The 19,994-nt window shown below is 28.7% G+C and overlaps 1 long non-coding RNA gene across 1 annotated transcript; it reads right to left on the bottom strand.

The window, feature by feature from the left end:
- Positions 1-232: 232 nt before the first annotated feature.
- On the bottom strand, positions 233-492 carry LOC121172776 (uncharacterized). The gene is made up of 2 exons (XR_005886398.1): positions 430-492; positions 233-332 (listed from the first exon to the last, which is right to left on the bottom strand). It is a non-coding gene; the product is annotated as an uncharacterized lncRNA (long non-coding RNA).
- Between the last annotated feature and the right edge of the window lie 19,502 nt (positions 493-19,994).

Genomic DNA, 19,994 nt, shown 5'->3' with positions numbered 1-19,994 from the left:
TGTGTTGTCAATTATGACAATGATGTATGCTGTACGCGTAAATGATTTTTGTTGGACCAACAATTTCCTTGCTTAACCAAACGAGTAGTTGATAATATTAATTGGTTAGTGACGGGTTACAACGAATTATATCGCATAATGAATACAAATAAATAAACAATGAAGGTTTAGTCTTCATTTAGGTCTACATAGTGTGTTTTGAATGACATCAAGCTTGTGTATTCCTGCATTCTACTAATATATGGAATTGCCCATTGCTTTGCCTGAGAATAACAATTGGTTGACCACAACAGCGCTGGGGGCGGCAACGGACAATGGTCTTTCAAATAAACCTGTTGTACATGAACAAACATTATATCATGCGCTGACCGTGCCAAACGAACAAGCGAAGTCATTGCATAATTGTTACACTAACTATATTCAATGTACCTGAACAAAATGATTTCCAAACACGTGACCGACACATATGATGCGGTGGCCAGAAGAGTCAGGTGGTGGTTGACTTCTAAGAGGGAAAAATGTCATGCTTTGTTGTTGGGACAACGATACAAGGATTACGTTATACCGTGAAGCAATCATATATCCCATGTCTGTTATATCCATCCACTTGTCCACACTAACCTGAATGAACCAAACATACACATGTAAGTAATTTAAACATTGTTATTAAAAAAAATTAACCTAAAAACATACCTTTGAAAATCCATCAACAAGTAGGGACAACTTTAATTGTTCAAATCTCTCTGTGCCACCGAAGAGGTTCATGTACTCATGCGACCACCTGCCAAGTTCTTTAAGCAATTCATTACGCACTAACGGCCACGAATCTTCCCCCATACCTAATAAAGCGCCAATGGACCGATATCCACAGTTACCGTCCGCTTTCACATCCACAACGTCACGAATGAAACCTTGAAAGAATGACGCAAATTGATCCAACATCGGGATGATCCTTGTTGGCTGACGCGGTTGAGAACATGATGCACTTCGTTTCACTGGAGAGTTGCTGCTTTGAACAGAATGAAAAGCATCAACATACTCCCAGTAAGACGGATCACGCTTTGTGGATGTTTGACTTCTTTTCATCGGTTTCTTCGGTGCACCTTTAGTGTTCACCTTTGATGGAGGAGGGCACATAGAGTTATGATCAGGGTATGCGATTTCTCGAAGTTTACTCTTCAGATTTACTTTGCCAGCCACATCAAGTTCATCAAACCTTTTAGATATGACCTCTATTTCTTCCTTGATGGTGACTTCCGTCTCACATAACCCTTGGTCTGAAAAGCAAAGTCTCCTCCAAAAAAGATGGACTGACTCCAATGGGATGCTGCTAGCAGTATACCTAGAAAGCTCACATGCACAAGGAAGCCCGTGCGTGCTTCTCATCACACAACCACAAGAAGAGAGATTGTTGCCGAGATAACGTAGACGGTCAATCTCAGAAGCAATCTGATTTAAAGCATCCCTCGAAACCATCCCAAGAAGCCTCTTGTATAAGGTTTTTTTATATACATGGTCAACCACATGCGTACTGGTTTCAAAGGATGCTTTAATTTCGACGTGTTGCAGCGTGATCATGTTGTTCATGGCATCCCAAACACTACATAGGTCTCCAACGCTATTTTGTAGTACTCTTTTGAGAGCCCAATGAGTTGATTCAACCCTACATTTAAAATACACAACAAACATGAAAATATACAACAATTAAATACCATTTAATATTAATCGTTACTAACAAATAAAATCAGTTGTTAATACCTGTTTGTTGTTGTGTTGCCTAGGTGCATGACCTTATTCGTCCATGCTGTAATAAATTTTTCCTTGTGAGGGATAATCCATGTGTCGTTAACATAGTCAACGAACATCGGCCAAGTCGAACAAGCAACTTGAAACTTCTGATGTGACTCATGGAACTCGTATTCGGACGGACAATCAACCAAAGTACCCCAGTTATCCATTACATAGTCCCACGCATTTTTTTCCCCGATTAAAGATTTGCACTTCGCCTTCACATTCTTATCGATATGAAACCTGCACAACAAATTAGTAGACTCGGGAAACACAGTTTTCACTGCATTCATCAGTGCTAGGTCTCTGTCAGTGACAATAACAAGAGGGAGGCGATCGTGTCTTAAAAATAGGCCTCGAAATCGTTCCAAAGCCCATACAATATTATTAACACGCTCAGCCTCCAGATATGCAAACCCAGCAGAGAATGTCATCGCCGTTGGTGTCACTCCAACAAAGTCAAGTAGTGGGAGTCTGTACCTGTTTGTTTTGTAGGTACTGTCTATAAAAAACACCAGATGACATGCATTGCATAACTTTACTGCATCTGGGTGACACCAAAACAGATCACGCACCACAACTTCATCCTTCAATCTATGCCAATGAATGTATTGATCACGTTCGAGAAGCTTCATCAGATGCTGCATTTCGGTATCAGCTCCTCTTATTGAAGAACGATATGCACTTCTTGCATTGTAAATTTGCTTTATCGTGGTGTAACTGTCGGCATTGTGTTCCTTCAACGTTAGCAAGATGTTTTTCGGTTTCACCATCGACTTTGTCATATCAGCAATAATTTTCTTTTCTTCCTTAGTCAATCGCCCGGCGTATGGATGTCCAACTAAGGACTTCGCCAATTCATGATTATGAATCCCACAGATCAACTTCACCATCCAACCTTCCCCTCCACGCACTGGTTTCCCACGAAGCCTGAAGGGACAACCACATTTCCTACTCCCGGTGTCTTTTCTAACGAATTCTTTATTTCTACACTTGTACGTACCACTCCTTTCACACCCAATTAACACAAATGAACTTCTTCCTCTGCTACCGGTCTCTGTGTCAGATCTCATAATCACTGCAACAAATCCATTTTCATGGGCAACTGTTCGAGCCCATTGCAAAACATCATCTCGAGTAGCGAATACCTACAACGCAACCCTAACACATTAATTTTCGTACAAACCATCAATTCAACCAATGACTCAAATTATCTATGATTACCTGAGATGTATTAAAAGCATTTGAACAATCGACATGTCGTTCATTCACTCCACATTCTTCTTGATTATCATAATCATAATCCATATGAACTTCTTGTGACATCGCAAAGTCATACCTCCATTGATCTTCGTCCATCTTAAGGACATATGCATCATACACAAGTACATTCAAATTATCATATAACCACATCCAAAAATTTACTACACCTTAAATAACAAACATATATGCATCATACACGACTATATTAAAATTATCACTATATTCTAAATTTATAACTACATTATTTACTTAAACTAAACTTATCACTATAATAAACAACTAATAAAACATTTTTGTACCATTATACATTTAAGTTACCTAAATCATTTAATATTATACCATTATACCTAATTAAATCAATAATCCACAACATATATAAACCAGAAATAAAAAAAAAATTATAAAACAGAAATATATATATATATATATATACCATTATAAAACAAAAAAATTCTAATCCACAATATATATCATTATACCTAATCCACAATATATATCATTATACCTAATTAAACCAATAATTCATTATTAACTAACAGAAATATATATAAAACAGAAATTAAACTTCCGCAATTGGCCTTCACCACTTCCGGAAGACCTTCATTCGGACGTGGTCATTCTGGACCTTCCTCCTTCTGTGGCTAAAATTTCTTCCGGATACATTTTTTACCGTTTTTCTTCTCTAAAAGCTAACCGGAAAACGAAATAAACGCGTACCTCCGACAAAATAGGAACAACAGCCACTAATAAAACTTCAAATACGGAACACGGGACCACCAAATCTTCAAATACTTCACTTCACGGGACCACCAACAGACTGCTGAAGGGACCACCACCGAAACAACAGCAAACGGAAGAAACAAACAAAACAAACTGAAGAAGAAACAAAGCAAACGGAAGAAGAAACAAAGAAAGCGCAGTAAAACACAGCCTGAAGACGTTAATTTAAAGAAATTTACACAAGGGCAAAATCGTCATTACATACGCATTAAAAAAAAAACTAACTTCCGGAAGAAGCTTCTTCCGGAAGACAATGGAATTCTTCCGGAAGAAGCTTCTTCCGGAAACATTCCGGATGACGTTCTTCCGGAAATTGTCTGTGAGTATTTCCGGAAGACACAAAATATTCTTCCGGAAGAAGGTTCTTCCGGAAAAGTTCCGGAAAAAATTTTTCCGGAAAGTTTCCGGAAGAACCTTCTTCCGGAAGAATAATTGCTGAAGGGCAGTTTCGCCACTTCACTGTTTGCTGGGTGCCCTAGCAATAATGCTGGGTGCACGTAGCAACTCCCTACTCATAAGGGAGTGGAGGATTCAAATATCAAATTCATACTGGATGCCTGGTTTTTAAGGTCCAACTGAAAGGCTACGGATCCATTAACCTTCGCAATTAGACTGGTAACTTCTGGCCCATATTGGATTTGGACTTTATTGGATGATCATTGGACATTGGATGTGATCTGGGCTATATTAGTGGAGCCCATTTTTATTTTATGAAAATGAGTTTAAAAAACCTAGTAGAAAAATATTTATGAGCAATAAAAAATGAGTGTTTAAATTTCCAGTTAAAATAAATTTAAGAAAGGCATGTGATAAAATCAGGCTTGATTACACTTTTTATCTTCAACTTTTTAATCTTTGAGCAACCAAAAATGGGTGTTTAAGTTTCTAGTTAAGATAAATTTAAGAAAGACATATGATAAAATCATGCTTAATTGTATTTTTCCCCTTAATTTAATAATTTTTTGCAAATTTTATCCCAAATAAATTAATTTGACGTATTTTATCATCAACTTACAAATTTTATCATATATTATTTTATTTCTAATATAATTGCACTTCTTGCCCTTAATTTTTATTTGACAAATTTAACCCTCAATTTTTGTGCTTATTAATAGATAAATGATTGAAGTAAAATTCACAAATTCCTTAAAAGTTTAGAGTAAAATTCACCAAAAATTAAAAAATTAGGTATAGAAAATACAGTTAAACCTAAAATCAAGCTGAGTTTGTGAGACACACTTAAAGATAATAGCCTTCCAAAATGGACTTAATTCAAATAATTTGATATTGCGACTTCTCCTTTTAATCATGGCATGGTTTTGGAACCAAAAAATCAAACCTATAACAAACCTCTGTAAAGACAATTAATGTAACTGTTGTAGCCATATAGGTAAGCATTTATTATATATCGTCACTCTAGTTAAATCTTTACCAACTTTAACATCAAAGTGTCTTTCGATGATATTCATCCTTAATTCATTTTCAGAGTCTCATCCATATTGAAAAGCTTCTTACCATCTGAAGACTTTCTAATCTCAACCAACTCAACAATATTCCAATTTGTACCTGAGTTTGCTCCCTGTGAACAATACATCTCGGACAAGTGACTCAACCCATCTTAAATAAATCACTATATACATAATTTTTTTCCACATGGTTTTTCTATTCATATTTTTCCATTTATCAAAATTGTATTTTTCCACCTTATAAGCAAAGGATAATTCTGAAGAGTGCAATATCAAATGTTAGAGTGATGACTCTTTCAATCTATATCGTTTTCTAAAATTCATGGTGGATCTTAAGAATTAATTGGTTGCTGGTGATTATCATTTCTTTTGGGAATACTCTTGGTTACCTAATATTTATAGCATTGTGTATTAATATTTGGTAACCGGGATTTAGGATTGGTATACCTCTTACGGTTATTTACTGTGTATATAGGGTTGGGTATCTTTTCTACTTACTCATATTAATATATAGCACATTTTGTTGATTAAAAAAATGCATAATCAAGAGCATTTGTCATTTTTTTTTTGTATAAAATGGATATTAATTAAGGTGTTGCTTCCTTGTCTGTCGGATGTGATGGCTAGTATGGAAGAGAGGATTTTAGTGCTTCCTTAGGTAGCTAGTACCATTCTGAATAAAATCTCCAATATTTTTAAGTTAAAACATTTTCTGATGTCAAAAACACACATGTCTCGTCCGTTAATTTCAAAAACATCTTAGTTGAAAGTGATTCAAATCCTCCTTTATAATTTTTTTTTTATCATAATCCTCATTTATAATTTAGGGAAGTGTTAGATGTGTTGAAACTTGAAAGTCAAAAGTGAACGGCCTCATTTCCTCCAAAAGCTAGTTTGTAGATTGAAATCCCCCTTTCATTTAATTTTCCAAAACATCAACACATCATTCATTTTTTATTTTCATTTTGTGAGATACGGTTTTATTTATTATTTTACTTGTTTAATGCATATAAGTTGGGATAAAATTGTGCAAGTTATCTAGATAAAGCTTTAAATTTAATTAAAAAACGAAAAAAATAATATATTATACTTTATTAAGACAAAGTTTTAAAAACTCAGGTCTAGTGTGTTCAATGTTTTCAAAATTAATTTTTTATTTTCTAAAATTTGTTTGTTCTTTGAGCATATATTTAAAAGTATCTATTCTCTGAGCAGATTTCTGTTTTGTAAACATTTGTTTCCTGAAAACTTGAACAAAGCACTTAAAGAGAAAAAAGAAGAAGATAAAAAATAGCATCTCGTTTTTTATTTTTGTTTATAAAACACTTTTTTTTGGAAATAATTTGCAAAACATAGTAGATTTTGAATGAGAAATTTATTGTTAAGTATTATGGAATTGATTTCAAAAAATATTTTCAAAACAACTAATTACTCGATTCTTGTGAATCAAATTCATGAATTTAATAAATCTAATCTTCAAATTGTGTGATATTATTTCAGTGATTGTATATAAAATTTTAAATAAAATAAATATTTATAAGTATATTTTTTTTATAATGGACATTTATTAATGTGTAAAAAATATTATATATAAAAGTAAAATTAATTGATGAAGTACAGCAAATAGTCTTTAAATTGTATAAATTCTTTTTATGATTAATATAATTAATTAATGAGAACTTTAAATGAACAATGATTTTTTATTGATGAAAGTTAACATTCACAAAAGATATACTGACATTTGTGTATATATGTATGGCGTATAGAGAGGATCACAAATAATGAAACTAGCCCATATGAGGTTAATTTCTTGCGAGAAAGATCAATTAGAGCAAAGAAACAAGAAATTGAAAGTGAGTAAAAAATGGTCGTGAATCGTGATGATTCGCACATGGAGAAAGAGGCTATTTTATTTTTAGGAGTTGACGAAAAACCCTTAAACAATTTTCTGTACATTGAGGTTCTCTTACTTTTATCCTCAGTGAGAGTTTCTTCAAACTTCAAACCATTATGAGCAAGATTCTAATTTAGCGAAAACGATGGTGGGGATAACAAAATTAATGTGTGTGTTGAGAATTCTGGTTCAGATACAGAAGAAGAGGAAGGAAGACTTGACCATATATTAAGGCTTAAGTCACTGTGCTAATTACTAATTGTAGAAGACTTCTTGCCTAAAGCCCACGTAAGGTATGATGACGAAATCATGGGTGTTTTTTTTTTTTTTCTAAAGCTAGATATTCCTTTAATCACCCTCATGAAACTAATCAATAAATAAGTTATCATTGAAGTAAATTTTATATTTGTCAATAATTTTTTTTTCATATACACCATCAAGAAATCAAATCAGTGTCAAAATGGTTAAAAAACTCAATTATGTATCAATTGTGTTAAACTAATTGGTAAATCATGGACCATTGGACATGTTAATTACTATCACTGAGTTTTTAAAAAATAAATAACTTTATTATTATTGAAAATCATTAAAGACTAAATTTCAATTAAAAATTATACATTAATCATAATAAAGAAATCAAAACTATATTTAAACCTAAAAGTTTGTAATAAAAAACAAAAAACTAAAAGTTAGTACGTAATATAAATATGAGTGCGTACGTAAGAATAATTTTAATTATCATATATTTGTGTTAAATTTAATTTAAGTGCATTATAATAAAATTACATTTTTTTTTCATTTTGACTTGTATGCCGACACTAGGAAGATTGCCATTGAGTTCACATTCGTAGTCACCAGAAGAGTAAGTACTACAATAGTTGTTTCCTTTGTCGTTTGGGGAAGACAATTGGTGCTACTTTCATGGTGTATGCTACCTCGTTTGTTTGTGGAGGTAAGGGCACATGTCATATCGTGGTCCATTTCTTTGGGGAAATGTAGGGATTTTAACACGTGATCTTCTCGATTAAGAATGTGTTTGATTTAATTTTTTATTTTATTAATAAATAAATTTTTGTGTCCGAGTTAAGCTTAATAAGAAGGATTAATTGCTCATAAAATAACTCATCACAAATTTAATACTCCAGTCCTTTCATAATAATCATTGTGTAAGAAGAAATAATTTATAGTAAAATAAATGTTATTTTAATTTTTCAATGTAATAGTAATTATTTTTTTCTTTATATATGTCCCCTAAATATTAATCACATGAGTTAAAAAATAAAAAAGGAATTAATGATGATGAGATTTATTTTATAAAATTATTATTCTTTTTTTTTGTTTTATAAAACAAGCAGAGACTATAATTATAATGAACAAAGGAATTACTATTATCAAGAGATATTTCCTCTGAACTAAAATATAAAAATATAAGAAAAAACACTCAATGTGTTGGATTAAAATATAAATAAATTTTAACTAATTATCTCCTATTTAATGATAGTATTTTTTAAATACCCTTTGCTTAATTGAAATTTTATTCCCAACAATTTTCTCTTTTTTTGTCTTATGCAAATAATATAGAGAGTACTTTAGAAAATTAATTAATTTTTGTGTTGAGAGTTTTAAAATTAAATGATATTAACTAAATTTTTTATGGGTATGATTCGAGTTTTTCTTCTTCTTATATTTCAGTCCAAAAGGCAGTATGCTTCATATACATTTAATTTCTAATCAATTTTTGAGATTAACTTATAAAGATATCTATTGGAAACTAAAAAAGTTATTTTTTTTTTGTTTTTCATGTTCAAATTCCTCATTGAATATCACAGAAGTTTGTAACAAAAAATCAATGTCATGCAAATATTTGAAAATTAAATTAATAATTTTATCAAAAAGTAATTTTCAAGTGGCATTTTATAATTATAGACAAAAAGGAAAACATTTCTTTAATCTAAACAGGTCATGAGCTTCCTAAATCCATCTGATGACAATTTAGAGCTTCTAATATTTTATAGTCTGATTCTGCTTCATGTTTTGGGAATTGGGTAGTTTTGCTCATTTCTTTGCTACAAATTTAGCATGTCCTAAGAAATGTTGGTTAGCATGTTGCTTTAATCGAAGAAAATGTTATCTGGAACTAGTTATAATGTGTTTTTTGTTTGTCAATTCACTGATAGAACTTAATCTCTTGTGTCTAGAGAGGGTAATTGATGTAGAACATGAAAAAAAGGTGGGATCAGAAGTACAAGCTGCTATTTCGGTAAAGTTCTTTGATTTGCACAAGAACTTTCTTAAGTTGCTTTTAGAATTCTGCAACTTGGCCCACAAGGTGGAAAACATAGTCATTGGAACCATATTTAAGGAAGGAACATCGATCATTGTCTCCCTAAGTTCAGTATAGAATACAACGGGTTGTAAAGACATAGGAATGCAAGTTATTATTTCTTAACACGTGGGAAAATATGGTGGGAATTATGGAAATTGATAGAACCCCTCTACGATTTCTGAAAAAGTGAAAAACCAAAGTCCTTAATTTGCCTTCAAGTTGACTGTACACGACAATATTTTGCACACTCTACTTGTGCATATGTTCTTTCTCAAAGTAAGATCTAAGGATAATGTGACCAAGGCAAAGAAATACTTGTTATATACCATCTGTTTACAAGGAATAAGTGAATTTGTCATGCCTTATTTTCTTTTTCCTTTTTTTTTTATAAAGCTCCCGTATCTTCTACTCGAGGCAATGCTGTTTGAACCATCATTGTGGATCAAAAGTTTTTTCTTTGAATATTTAACACATGCATATTCAAGATTCAAATTCAAAACTATCGATAATTTATGATAATTTCATACCAATTGATCCATCTTTCATGTCTTATTCTACAATACATGATTAAATGTTTCAAAGATAAAGAAAGCAAATGTTCTTTATGGGGTGCTATTCACAAGAATCATTTTAGATAATGGAATCAATATCGGCAGACACAAAGGCAAGCTTATGGCCATTGAGTTCTTGTTGAAGAACTTTCTAAAGATTGACACCATGCCTTTTTTAGAAACAGTAAATCAGACTGTGCTAAAAAGATAGAAAGTAACACAATTAGGAAAATGTCGGTAACATATCTAAGTCTAACACCTGATGATCCTGTTTCATGTCTTGACTCTGTATTTATTATTAGGATCAATCGATTGTAACAGTCTAACAAATTCATTTATTCAGATTCATTTTTGTTGATTATTGAATTTGAATACGTTAACCAACATGTTTACAAAACTGATAACTTGATAAGTGCAATAGAGAAAGTGGATCTCACCATTATTATACTATGCTCCACTTTGTTGAGTTCAATCTTTTTCCGATGCAGTTCAACTTTTGTTAAGTATTTTATTGTTTTATTTTTAGTTTCAGATATGCTTTAAGAAATTAAGGATGTGCTGTCCATTTAGGTGACTAATTAGAGAACCGTACATGAGCTTCAAACAAAGAAAGATAGTGTTGAAGATAATGATTGATGTCTAGTTTTTGTTTGAAGTTTCCATGCTTCCATTAGAACAGACTCAAATGGAGCCTACCTCTAAATTAGGGGGCAATTTTTGTTCTTGTTTTAGCATCTCAAAATATACTTAATTTCAAGAATAAATATTCATTCAAATCCAAACAAAAAAAGAATAAAGTTTATTCCACCAAAACTCTTCAGTAATTGAGGTCTTCTTTTTACTTATTTGTTGAAATATCATTTCCATCATTCTGCATTGTCACTTTAAATAAATTTAATTAAAACATCCATTAGTTAGGTTACTGATCTGATTAACCAGTCATGTGGTTGAAAAATTATTAAAATAATAGTTAACGAATTAATGACAGAGATAAGGAGACATCATAATAAAGCCAAATTCACCATAATTAATTATTATTTGTAAACACTCAGGTTGCTTCAATGGACAATTAAATACTTCTTTAAATATTGAATTACGTTTTCAAATTTGATTTCAAGTGAATAATTTCAAAATTTAAGTAGGTTAAACTATTCAAAGTTGTCTTTATTTTATGTTATATTCTCCATACAAGAAAGAGAATAAAAATTATGCATTACGTTTTTTTTTCTATAAAAGTACTTTACAATAATTCACATATTTTACTTAATTTTCATGGATTTATAACGACTAAAGGCAGTGGAATGATATCATACTAATAGAAAGTTTTCTCTAATTTGATGCAGATATCAAAACTTATATAATTCATGCAATGCATAAAATATTTACTAATTTGAGTCCATACAATTTTTTTTAATCACCACTAGAATTTTTGGCTCGATGGGATCCTAAAGTTTATCAGAAAAGTTTTAATCTAAATAGATTGACTATAAAATTAATTTTTGTTTTAAAATTTAATCACACTTAAAATTTACTATTTTTCTTTATGAGTATATTATATTATATGTAAATCAAATTCAAGTCATTCTTCCACAAATCTAACATATATAGCTCACTGGGCTACACTCATCGAATATTTTTCTTTATTTCTTTTTAAGTTAAGAGTGTGAAATAATAGAATTTTTTCTTGTCCTTTCATCATAAAATTTTACATAATCAAATAATAATTTATTATATTTTGCTATAAAATATTTTATAATTTCATTCTTCTTTAAATATTCAAATATAATTTCTTTTAAGTCGTCAATCTGAACATGACGTAGGTTTCCTACAGTTAAATAAAATATATGGACACGTTTGGTTTAACTTATTGAAATGATTATTTATTTTCTAATTTTTATATTATAAAAAATAAAAAATAAGTAATTTTATTTTAGAATTTAATTTAAATAAAATATGTTGATAGAGGATTGCAACAAGTTATAGATTCAAGTTTTCACTCATCTCTCTGGGGGAGATAAATGTGACCTTTGTAAATATATCATTTTTGACTATGAAGTCTTTCTTATATATCTTGAACTGAGACAACATTTTGCCATCCTATATTTTTCTAAAAAAATGACAAATTTTGCTTGCATATTTTAAAGGGTATCAATACCCTTAGACTAATAAATTATAAATATATGTATGCACTTGTAATATTCAAAGTACAGGTAACATGAAACTAATAATATGAATCATTTTTCAGGATCTTGGTATTTTTTTTAAGGTTTAACAATGTTTTTCGTTCTCTAAGTTAACATTTTTTTGTCTTTTATTTTTTAGTTTAGTTTTTACAAGTTTATATTTTTTAAATTTTTGGTCCTCATAAAAATAAACTTATGAGAACAATAAAATTAATGAAAAAAATAAAATCTTAAAAGAAATAAAAATTGAAAAAACATACATTTATAAGAACTAAAAATGAACAAAAAATTTACTGAAATCAAAATTAAAAAAATATATCAACTTACAAGGATTAAATTAAAAAATTAACTTACAGAGACAAAAATAAAGAAAATACTAACTTACATTAAACTAAAATATATTTAAATCTTTTTTAACTGTTAAATGATCCGAAAGGTTACTTTTATTAGCCATTCGAACTACATTTGTATTTTTTCCATCATTAATTAATATTAAATTTTTAAAAAATTAAAACAAACTTTGATTAAATTATTTACAATTACAAAATTTAAAACATCATTGAAAATAAATTCTAACTTATTTATAATGTTATATATTTTAATGCACATATAATTAAGTTTTATTGGTTCACAATGGAAAGGAATGATACCCTCTTAAAATTTAAAAAATCTATGCCACAAAAAAATAATATTTTAATAGATATGCATGAAACTATTTTAGTACAGTTTATGTAACATCACACTAATTAGCTGTAATATTTTTAAAAAAAATAGCTTTAATAAATTAATAATTTGGACAATAGTAAATCACAAATTTTATACGTGACAACAACAAATGTTTCAAATATAGCTTTTATGTCATTTCTTGAACCCACAAAAGAAAACTTTTAAAAGTTACCTTTTCAGATTTGCAACCAGTTTGTGCCCATAGCTTCACTAGCTTGTCTTCTTTAGCATCATCCCAATCATATATACTCAGTTTACCTTACCAAAGTGGGGACTCCAATAATGTCACTTACATATGGTGTCCACCATTGATATAAGATAATATCAGATAAATGTTCTCAAAATTGAAGGTCTTTCATATCTGTCGAATGCTCAAAAGGTGTATATATCTCCTTCAATTACACCTTGGAAAGGCAAATTAATTAATTAATTAATTAAGAATCATAGTAAAAATGGTGAATATCGTTGTGTCCATTACGAGTCCCGCAATACTTATTGTTTTCTCAATTGCTTAGCTTCGTAACACCAATTATGGCTATTAGCCAATTGCTAATCATTTTTCAGCCATCTCATTACAGGCTTAAGCTTGAAAGTTTGATGGTGGAGCAAAATGATTTTAACAACACCGAAGAAATCTTTCCATTCACCGGGTGCACGCTACGCACCTTATTATATGGAACAAGAAACCAATACACCAATTACGAAAGGTGCTTTTGATGTAAGAACTAAGAATCGTCAATTTACTTTTTTAAAAATGAATTTAGATATACAATATTCTCATATAGTCATATTCAATATAATTTTTTTAAAAAAATATTAAATATAAATATATAGCTTCTCGTAATATGAGAACGAATGTTATTTTGTAACTTAATTGTACTATTTTTAAAAGACATATTTTAAAAAATTAGCATAATACCTTATGCTCTGCACCGCTGTTGAGTTTATAATTAGGATTTGTTTATATTTTTTATAATATATTTATCAATTCTTTTTAAAATTTTATACTTGTTATATATGTAAAAAATATATATAAGATAATTATGAATATTCTCACACACACACACACACACACACACATATATATATATATATATATATATATATAAATAGTTTTACGATATTAAATTATTTTTCTAAAAAAATGCATATGAAATTATGCATACGGATGACAATGGACGAGACAAATGCATGTAGTAGTCATCTTTTAGTCGTTTCGTCATATAAATATTTATCATGTGATCGCTCATTATTTGTATGATATCTGTTAATCAAATACCTATAGATTTTTTAATATTCAGGATATCCGCAGGTATCCATGAATATTTTTGCAAAAATAAAAATAGTTTAAAATATTTTAACAAACATTTTTATTGTAATTTTTATTTATTTTAATATTTTCTTGAAAAAATAATTTTAACAAACATTATGTTTTAAATAATAAAAAATATATGAATAAATATATATATATATATATATATATTACTATATATATACACAATAGTTAACAATATTAATATACAATAAAATGCTAATTGTTATAAAAATCACACCAAAATTTTGTATGTTATATATTATATTTTCATATACATGCATCAAATTTGTGTTTTTATAAAATTTCATACTTCATAAAAAATTGTATCTGATGAATTTTATTTTGTATTAATATATATTTTCTATATTTTTATATTAATAAATTTATATATTATTGTTAATCGAATAAATTTGAACATTAATCAAATAAATTAATTTAAAATATAAAAAACTTATTTAATGGAACATATAAGGGAAAGTTTGATTTGAACTAAAAATTTATTTCAAATGGGTGAATGTTATTACTTCAAATGTTCTTTAACATTTGAATATATTTTTATCAATTAATGTTTGAATATATTTTTATCAATTAATGTTTAAATATAGTTGATGAATTTAATATTTCTTTTTTTATATTTCATTCTCATAATTTTTAATTACATGATACAAAATTATGAGTTTATTCTTACTCTCTGCAAAATGGATATAATTTAACACTTATTGTCCAAAAATTATATAATGTTAACTAAAAAAATACTAAAAAGAATAAAATAAATTGATCATCATTATTTGTAATATATTATTAAAAAAATATTAGAATTATTATTAAAATATTAAAAGAAGAATGAATTAATTGATTAAGAATAAAAAATCTAAAATAGAATTATTTGTATTTAATAGAATAATAATTGAATATAACTCTAATAAAATAGAATCTATTTACCTAATACAATAATATTGATTTGAATTAATAATTAAATTAAATAATAATATTTAATATTTTTGGAGGATTAAATAATTGCTATTCTATATTAAATCCAATATATTATATGCTTTTAATTAATTGGATGTCCAAAAGTGGAAAGGGACGGTCCAATAGCATCAATACCAAATTTTCATACAGCTTTTATAGAATTTAATTAAAATATTATATATAATGAGTTTATTGCTTTTTAATAGTTACTTTAAAATCATATCCAAATAATTTTATATTAATGACAGTATAAAAATATTCATAGTGATATCATTAAAATTAAACTTATTATCCTATTTATTATATTTTAGACGTTTTTCTTATTTTATATTTATTTTAAATATATTGTGATAATTTTTTAAAATAATGTTACTGTTTAAAAAATCATTTTGTAATTTTTTTCGTAAATATTTTCTTTCAAAAGGAAATTGCTTTTAAGATATGTCAGACACTAAATATAAACATCCTATTTATTATATATCAGTAAATATATTGTAAATATTTTCTAAAATGTAAATTATATTATTATTAAAAATTACAACAAAAAATATCTTCAAATATTAAAAATTATGTTTTGGATAAAATTAGAGATAAAGATATAAAAAATGATAAATAGATAGAGATGTGCAATTAAAGAGATCAAATATACAAATAATAAAAAACAATAATTAGAAAGAATTGAGAGTTTTTGTTTTGACGGGTAGGCAGGATACTTTGTGAAATGCATGTCCAAATAGGACTAGATATTGGAAATGTCTAATTGAGAAAAAAAAAAAAAAGAGAGAGAGAGAGCGCAAAAATGAGTCTCACTTTTCAAAAGGTAAAATATGAGGTTAAATTGTCCTTTTCCTCGTTTGACAAGTTAAGAACATTGCTACTTCATACACGTACATGTCCCTCATTTTGTTCATCTTAATGAATTGCATCCTAAAAGAGAGAAAAATCGAGTCTCACTCTTCATCTTAATGTCTAATGAGTCTCACTTTGTATGGAATGAAACTTGCCAAAGATTGTGGGGTTCAGTAGTATTGTTGAGTACAAGTGTGAGCTGAAATTTCACATTGTGTAAGAATGAAAATGTTGAACATCATATAAGTAAAGGATAAACCCATAAATTTGAGTCTTAATGTTTTGGATTAAAATGTGATATCATGTTCACTTATGTGATTGCTCATGACTCATTGGTATGAATGTTTCAAGTGTTCACCCCGCCCGATTTTCTAACAATTGGTATCAGAACTGAATGATCTTCGAGCTTGGTGTCCAGAGAGAGAAGAGTATTGAAGAAGTTTGAGAAAGCGAAAACTGATAGTGGATCTGTGTGGGGTCTTTGTGTTGAAAGTCTACTTGACAATGTGATAGTGAAGTGGCGTGTTTCAATGAAGGTAGTTGGTGGTACAAGTCCGAAAGTGTTACCATTCAATACTTGTGAAGTAAATCGGAAAGCATACCAGATTTTGTGCAAGCAAAGCTAAAGCATGACGAGCATCCAACAAGATTGAAGATGAAATTAAATTTTAATTGAGGGAAGGATTATTACAAAACAATTCAAATTTGTAATTTTAAATCTTTAGGATATTGTTTAGATTTTTTTAAAAAAAGATATTGTCTTATTCCTAGGATGCTCTTTAGAATTAAAGATTTGTTAAATTAGAGTTTTGTTTCCTTTTTTAAGATTATGATGCTAGGTCTATATATAAAGGTTCTTAAGATGAGAAGAATTATCCAACCTGAAGAGGGGTCACCACTCTAGGCGAGAGAGGAGGATCATGTTAAAGAAAGGTTTGCAAGTTTGTCCAACTTGTCCTAAAAACTTGTTCTGAGGAGATAGTGGATGTATGGATGAGAGTCCGAAGTTAAAAAAATTGAGGTCAAGGTTATGGATGCAGGGGTGAGGATCTGAACCATGTTAAATAAATTTGTGAATATTTTTCTATTTTGTTTATGGTGTTGTCTCTTGTTTTTGATTGTGTGATTTTTGTGTAATAAAGATATGAGTGTTTTTTTTCCCCAACAATTGTTATAAGAGCCAATGATTGATTCGACTTGGTGACCGACGAGTAGGATGGTGGCGATGGATCCTTGGCCTAAGGATCCCTTGTACGAAAGTCTTCCTAGTAGTGGGTCCAGGCGGCGTGTCTCGTGGGTGGAGCAGTGGTGCAAGTATCTAGAGCATGCGAGCTTTAATGACCATTATGGAAATACTCGTGAATGAAAATGGCCTCCGCTTAAGGGGAGACTATCATGTGGATAAGACCCACAGTTGAGGGGGGAGATTATTAGAGTACAAGTGTGAGGTGAAGTCTCACATCGTGCAAGAATGAGAAGGTTGAACTCTATATAAGTGAATGATAGAGACATAAAATTAAGCCTTAAGGTTTTGAGTTAAAGTGTCAGGTTCACTTATGTGATTGTTCATGAATCACTGATATAAATTTCTCCGATGTTTGTCCCCCTTGATTTCCAAACAAGCACATCATAGTGGAGTGCGTGATAGCTTATGTGTGTTTGTTTCTAATAATCATTAATTGCTTTATGGTTTAGGGGTGCTTGCCACAGTGATAACTGCGAAATTTGAGTTAATTTGATAGTCAATTTTGGCTAAAAATGATTATAATTTCTTTACTTTACCGTTGTTTTTAATGAAATAATAAAAAAATTAATATCTTTGCAATTTTTTATTAGCATAAGTTAAAAGAAGAAAATTAAGCTACCTTAGACCTATAAGAGTAGGAAGCAAAGGAGAAAGACATCATTCCCTACACATCGGGACATAGAGACTCAGAGCTCTCTAATGAATACATCTTAAGCCTGAACATTTTTAATAGGAAAACCCTCTATTTATGTCCATTATCCCTCTCTCTTCCTCTATTCATCCCTCTTCTTCTATCCACATCAGTCCCTAGAGTGTACAACCTCTCGTGACAATGAGAGGCTAAACCTCATTGTTGGGAGTTTCCCAAGGCAACTCTTGTAATGTAACTCTTTCTTATTATCCATTTAATGCAATCCTGTTTCTATTGCTATTTTGTGTGCTTAATTGTTTATTATGGTTTGTCCATCCATATATTGTTTAGGGGATAATGCATTGAAAAATGATTATTTTCTAAAGAACTGAGAAAGAGTATTTAAATGAAATCATTGCTAGAAATAGATTGATATTCATTTAGTCTATTTCATGAATATCTAATCTTAATGTGATTTATTATTTTTATCTTTGTAATGAAATTTGGGAGAAAAGAATAGATAAAGTAGACTCTTCATGCGGGAAATCAAAGATAGAGTGTCTTAGTACATGTGGGTGGAAATAGAGATATCATTAGATGGAGAAAATTATTAACATTGCATCACAAGTAGTTTTGGCATGCTAGGTCCAAACATATTTGCATTCTGAATTATCTTTTTATCATCACCTCTTTATTTTACTATTTGAGATAATTTGATGTACTTGTTCATGAGTTAACACCCAACCCATTTAGCAAAAAAAAAAAAAGCATAATAAATCATGAATATAGTGTTGAGAACTATTTTATTGACTTTTTTTAATCTACAATGGATACATTTACTCATTTTAGAGGGGCTATATCTATATTTTTTTTTAAAAAAATAATTGACAATTTAAAAGTCAAATTCAAATTATAATTTAATTAATTTTGTTATAGTCCTAAATTTAGTTCATCAAAAGAAAAAATAAATCATACACCGATAATGTTAAATAATTTTATATTATTATTCATCAAATCATAACTCATCATGTATGATAAGTTTGTTAATTTTAATAATAATTACTTTAAAAATTATCATATCAATAATTGTTTGTAAATGAATCAAAGTATACAATCTTGTATATTGTTTGTGTATGCCTATTAAACTCTTTTGTGAAAATACTAAACATATCTTTAAATTGAAATAGTATATCAAAATTTAAAAGTTAAATTAAATTTTAGAAATAATATTTGAAAAGATAAAAGTTATAAATGAAAAATATAAATTAATTGTTCAATTCAAGGAAATTTATTTGACTTAATAAAAATGATAATAATTCTTATAAATACTCTTATTTAAAATTAAAGCACAAATTTTATAATGAGTTTAATATTATACTATTATTAAACAATTAAAAATTATTTTAAATATAAATTTTAAAGTATTTTTTCAAAATCAAATACTTTTATCCACATGCAACATTATATAATTAGATAACAATTTAAAAACTTATATAAATGTATATCTATTTTACTAATTAAGTTCAATTATAATCAAAGATAAATACTCTTCCATGTATTCCTTTTCAAATAGAAAAATAAAACGTTAAATTATTATTTTAGGTTCTCATGATGTAAAACGTTATCATTTTAGTATATGAAAGTAAGACAATTTGAAATAAATCTTCATATTGTCACTTTATTTTCTAAATTTATCTGTTTTTTTATCATTTTAATATTTTTAATACGTAAAAATTGAAGATAAATATCATGGGATTTACAGCAAATCAATTGAGCTACTCCTTATTATCATTTTAGTGTTTTTTTTACACACTCATTTTAGTATTTAAAAATATGTTAATATTAATTCCTAAATCAAAAACTTTTTAAATTTTAGATTAAAGTGGATTAGATTAGCAACCTTTTTAAATTTCTATTTGCTAAAGAAAATGAAGATAAGAAAAGAGGTCACGACAGTGTGTAAAAATAGAAGGCCAATTATGACAGCATCAATTTTTGAACTTA

Source organism: Glycine max, chromosome 1, assembly GCF_000004515.6.
Source record: "Glycine max cultivar Williams 82 chromosome 1, Glycine_max_v4.0, whole genome shotgun sequence".
Lineage (NCBI taxonomy): Eukaryota > Viridiplantae > Streptophyta > Magnoliopsida > Fabales > Fabaceae > Glycine > Glycine max.
Note: the sequence above shows the minus strand (reverse complement) of the source record. Positions and strands in the feature narration are given on the sequence as shown.